Genomic DNA, 6,000 nt, shown 5'->3' on the forward strand with positions numbered 1-6,000 from the left:
AGTGGAATAAAAATATTTTTTGTACCCAAAAAGGGGAAAAATCAAAATAGAGGCAGGAAGAGTGGAAAAAACTTCCTTGTCTCCCAAACTATGGAGATAGTCCAAAACAGATAATTTAAAGTTGCAGCTCCTCTGCATCAGGTCATTGAGGGCCAGAGGAACCACTAGGCGAGCTAGGCCTGTGGCTAGGGTACCGCGATTTAGGGGGCGCTATAGCAGGCGGCAAAATTTTGAAAGGGCAAAAGGTTTTCTTTTGGGGGATGGGAGGAAGAATCGGGGCTGTGGCTGGGGGCGACGCAAGGCTGAAGGTGCCTAGGGCGCCCAATCCCCTTGCACCAGCCCTGGTCAGGTCCATCCTCTGAGGGAGAGAGAGTGCACTGCAGGTCATCCCTAGATCCAGCCTTGAACACAGAGATGCCCCAATCCACTGCAACAAGGGGGACCAGGCTCTTACAGGGAATTCTTAAAAACTAGAATAAAAGAGAAAAATAACCAGAAACAGCTCAGACGGGAGGCTGACCCCACAAGTTAACATTCCCAACTCCTTTACCATAAATAAAGAAAAATACAGGGGCAGGAGATAGCAAGCTCCTGTCCTCTTGCAAGGCTAACTCAAAATCCACATTGCAACAAAAACTGAGCTAAAAATCCTCTAGGATTGATGGTGCTTGAGGAAGATAAACAGCTAGAACACACCATCTGCAGCTCTTAAGAGGAGTAAAATCCAAACCTTTCTCAGTAAAAACTTTAAAAAATATATCCAAAGCAGAAAGCCTGCAAGGGAGCCAGTTGGACCGTTAGAAGATCAAGGGGTTAAAGGAGCACTTAGAGAAGATAAGGCCATCGTGGAAAGATTAAACAATTTCTTTGCTTTGGTGTTTAGTGAAGAGGATGTTGGGGAGATACCCGTTCCGGAGAAGGTTTTCATGGGTAATGATTCAGATGAACTGAACCAAATCACGGTGAACCTAGACGATGTGGTAGGCCTGATTGACAAACTGAAGAGTAGTAAATCACCTGGACCGGATGGTATGCATCCTAGGGTACTGAAGGAACTCAAAAATAAAATGTCTGATCTATTAGTTAAAATTTGTAACCTATCATTAAAATCATCCATTGTACCTGAAGACTGGAGGATAGCTAATGTAAACCCAATATTTAAAAAAGGCTCCGTGGCAATCCAGGAAACTACAGACCAGTTAGTTTGACTTCAGTGCCAGGTAAAATAGTGGAAAGTGTTCTAAAGATCAAAATCACAGAACATATAGAAAGACATGGTTTAATGGAACAAAGTCAGCATGGCTTTACCCAAGGCAAGTCTTGCCTCACAAATCTGCTTCACTTTTTTGAAGGAGTTAATAAACATGTGGATAAAGGTGAACCAGTAGATGTAGTGTACTTGGATTTTCAGAAGGCATTTGACAAAGTTCCTCATGAGAGGCTTCTAAGAGAAGTAAAAAGTCACAGGATAGGAGGCGATGTCCTTTCGTGGATTCCAAACTGATTAAAAGACAGGAAACAGAGAGTAGGATTAAATGGACAATTTTCTCAGTGGAAAAGGGTATACAGTGGTTTGCCTCAAAGATCTGTACTAGGACCCATGCTTTTCAATATATTTATAAATGATCTGGAAAAGAATACAAGGAGTGAGGAAATCAGATTTGCAGATGAATCAAAATTATTCAGAGTAGTTAAATCACAAACTGATTGTGATAAATTGCTGGAGGACCTTGTGAGACTGGAAAATCGGGCATCCAAATGGCAGATGAAATTTAACGTGGATAAGTGCAAGGTGATGCATATAGAGAAAAATAACCCATGCTACAGTTACACAATGTTAGGTTCCATATTAGGAACTACCGCCCAGGAAAGAGATACTGTGTACATTTCTGGTTGCCACATCTCAAGAAAGATATAATTGCGATGGAGAAAGTATAGCGAAGGGCGACCAAAATGATAAAGGGGATGGAGCAGCTTCCCTATGAAGAAAGACTAAAGAGGTTAGGGCTGTTCAGCTTGGAGAAGAGACAGCTGAGGGGGATATGATAGAGGTCTTTAAAATCATGTGAGGTCTAGAGCGGGTAAATGTAAATCGGTTATTTACTCTTTCGGATAATAGAAGGACTAGGGGGCACTCCATGGACTTAGCATGTAGCACATTTAAAACTAATCAGAGAAAATTCTTTTTCACTCAACGCACAATTAAACTCTGGAATTTGATGCCAGAGGATGTGGTTAGTGCAGTTAGTGTAGCTGGGTTTAAAAAAGGTTTGGATAAGTTCTTGGAGGAGAAGTCCATTACCTGATATTAATCAAGTTGACTTAGAAAATAGCCACTGCTATTACTGGCATCAGTAGTGTGGAATATACTTTGTTTTTGGGTACTTGCCAGGTACTTGTAGCCTGGATTGGCCACTGTTGGAAACAGGATGCTGGGCTTGATGGACCCTTGGTCTGACCCATTATGGCAATTTCTTCTTCTTATGTTCTTACTAATTTCTGCCTAAACCTCCCCAGCTGGTTAGTACACTCCTGTTTAGTTAGGGAAACCAGAGGTTCCCTACAAGTATGTTTTCATAGACCCTTTCCTGCTTCCACCCCCTCCAGATAAGCTTGAGGATTTTGCTGCATCTAACATCTATGTCTGTATGGTACTTTTTATGGGATACTTTAAGGGCTTTTGACCACCTCGGTCCCTTGGTTCATATCGTAAAATATCTTTATTGATGGTCCAATACAATGTATTGCAACTTTAAAAGATTCTCCAGGACAAATACACCTAATAAACTGTTGCACTACCTCATCTAAAAGGAAGGAAAAAGCTGGAGATATACATTTATTTATTATTTGATAAACTGCTTTCCTACCAGCAGCCTTGAAGCAGTGAACAATAAAAATCCACAATACAATTAAGGACTATGGAAACATACACAGACATGCATAGCATGGTGGGTAACTTGTTGCGCCCATCGGTGCTAGACGGCTTTGCCCCATTTGCCTCACCTTGTTCACGGCTCCTCCCGCTTCCCTTGGGAAAATGGCTGCTGCCGTGTCTACAAGCCGACTTCTCCAGCGTCCCTGGAACGGCTATGGTGCTGCCTCCCGCCATGCTCCTCCCAGGTACCTACTAGGGTGCGCGCGCACGCCACCCACGTCTTTATTCCAGCATTGGAGCGAACCTCGGGGGCGTTCCCTCTACTGACGTCACGCCATCCTGGTATATAGCCTGTACTTTGTTGCTAGCTCGTTGAGTTAGCAAAGGATTGGTTTCAGCTGATTCTAACCTACTCTGCCGTTTCCGTGCTGCCGCTGGAAGCTCCCTCTCTGCCCTTCGGGGTATTGCTAACCTGGGTACCCGCTCCTCGGGGGCTCTCTGCTTTATTTCAGGTGCCTTACAGGGATCAGGTACTCACTCCTCGAGGGCCTGTTCTCCCTGCCTCGGTGCCACTACCTAACTTCTTCAACCTGGTGGAATTGCATACCAACAGCAACCATCTAGTGAGTAATCTAACCCTCAGTCTATCTCATCCACAGTGCTACCTTGCTGGGAAACCTACACTGGAATTCCCCTATACCAATGGGGTGAGAAGGGTCCCCTCCGCCGAGGGTCCCGAGACTGCTACTTCCAGACTACCTCACTACTGCCACCTCTGGGGGTACACTTCAAGCTGTTTAATAAAAGAACTAAACTCTGTGTTTGTGCGTCTGCGTTTAGCCCAGTACTGTGGCGCCTCACGGGGCTCCTCCCCCTGGGCTTGGTCTTCTGCCTCAGTACCCAAGAATCCACCCAAACACCGCTTAACCATAACATAACTCCTATAGTTTGTCATGGTTAGTCCTGTCAATTCAACAAATGAAAGTACTCCTCTTCCTTTTTTCCAAATAAAGGTATTAAGGTATTTTATTGTGTTTAATTTCTTTATTGTTTTTCAACAAATTACAAAGCAAAATTAGTCTTTGTAAAGAAATAAATGAGATCTTCAACAAATTATCAAATTTACAAGGAAATTACAAAAAAAACCAAGAAAATCAACAAGAGTCTTAACTCTACCATCTCAGTCTGGTTACACATGTTAAGGTATTTTAATAAAAGAAAGAAAACATACAGCTATCTTTTTCTTAACTGCCATTGTACTGATGACACCCCTGGGCAATTATCTTTCCTTGGGAGTTTTGGCAAACTCTTTAAAGTCCATTTCTTGCAGCAGTTTACATCAGGCTGCTGACACCATGAGGTAGATATTCAGCCCCACTTAGCCCAGTGTTTCCCAACTCTATCTTAGAGGCCTACCTAGCCAGTTGGGTTTTCAGGATATCTTTGAGATAGATTTGCATATATTGGAGAGCCAGGGTATGCAAATCTATCTCATGCATATTCATTGTGGAAATCCTGAAAACTCAACTGGCTAAGTGTGCCTCCAGGAGAGGGTTGGGAAACATTGACTCAGCTGGATAAGTTGAAACTTACCCAGCTAAGTAGTGGCAGCTGAATATACACATGGGATCAGTGGCCACCACTTAGCTAGATAACTACTTAGTTAAAGAGCTAGCTTTGAGGCTAGAGAGACATGGGTGTAACTGGGAGGAGTCAAGTTAAGCAGATAAGGTATCTGGTTAACTTAGGTCGGGCCATAGACCTGGGCTAAAGGTAGCCAAATAGACTGATTTGACTAACTTTTAGATAACCAGGTATATTCAGCTGTGTTTATCAGGCTAACTAGCTCAGCTGCAAGGCGGGTGAATATGGACCTCTGTGTCTTTATTTATTTATTTGTGAATTTATGAATATGTATACGAGATAATCTTGATTCAGGAAAAAAAGATTCCAAGCATCAGATTTAAAGAAGAAATGAAATAGCACTGGATCTTGACATTAGACCACACGCGGGGAGGAAAGAAAAGATAATGAAGACTGTGCTGGAGGCAATCACAGTTTTAACCAGTCCAGATTGATCTATTTTGCAAAGAGCCCTCCAGCTGAGTAGGACCATAAAACAGATACCAGGACCTTTGAAATGTAACAACATATACAAGGAAATCACCCCCATAGCTTCTCCCTCTCTCTTTAGCAGAAATAGTTTCCTGCATTGCTGGGTTTCTTTAACCACATCAGGAAATAAAGATATTTTACAACCTCTAAAAGCTGATTCCTTCATCTGAAAAAAACAACCTCGTTGTCCATTGTTTATCAGCTTCTCTTGAATATAACAGGCCTAACCAGAACTTCACTTCACCTCTCTCTCACCCTTTTACAATTACTCCTCACAATAAAGACAAGCACGCTCAGAAAATGGGAATCAACAGGCCGCAGCTTTATTTAAACAGAATAAACAACCAGCCTGAGTGAGCCCTCATAACAATAAATAGATGGTCATCCACCACAAGCCAGCAAGATAGCCCATCCGCAGGCCAACCAGCCTACCCCTCATTAGGCAGCATCTCGCCACCTAATCTCCAGACTCCGCCACCAACCAGCAAGGAGCTAAGATGGGTATAGCCTTGACCAGTTAATGCCCAAACTGGCTACTCCAGCAGGCCACCATATTGCAATAATGAGGCTCAGGCAACCTGCCCATCCAAAGCTGCAACAGCAACACCAAACCATCCAAATTCCAGAAACCACACACGTAAGGGCTGGAGGGAGGGACACCCCTCAGCTGGGACCTTCCAGGCAGGCTGAAACCGTTCGCAGACCCGCCTCACTTAAATACCCTCTCCTCAACCCAATACTCCTCACAGCAACCACCCAATGGGATAGAACCTCGACAGCAGCATCATTTAAAATTAAAATGCCACCAACAAAACCCCCACCTTTTAGGAAGTAGCTCTTTCCTTAATGATGGTATCAGACAGAGAGATCAAAGGGGTCTAAGGCAGACTGTGCTGCTTCTTGCAGACAGGACAGATTTAATTCAAGCAAATAGTATATTTTATTAACCAAAGGAACATATGGTATCATAGGGCATTTTGAGAAACTCAAAATCTTACATTCAGTCTTCT

This window comes from Rhinatrema bivittatum, chromosome 8 (genome assembly GCF_901001135.1).
Source record: "Rhinatrema bivittatum chromosome 8, aRhiBiv1.1, whole genome shotgun sequence".
In the NCBI taxonomy this organism is placed as follows: Eukaryota; Metazoa; Chordata; class Amphibia; order Gymnophiona; family Rhinatrematidae; genus Rhinatrema; species Rhinatrema bivittatum.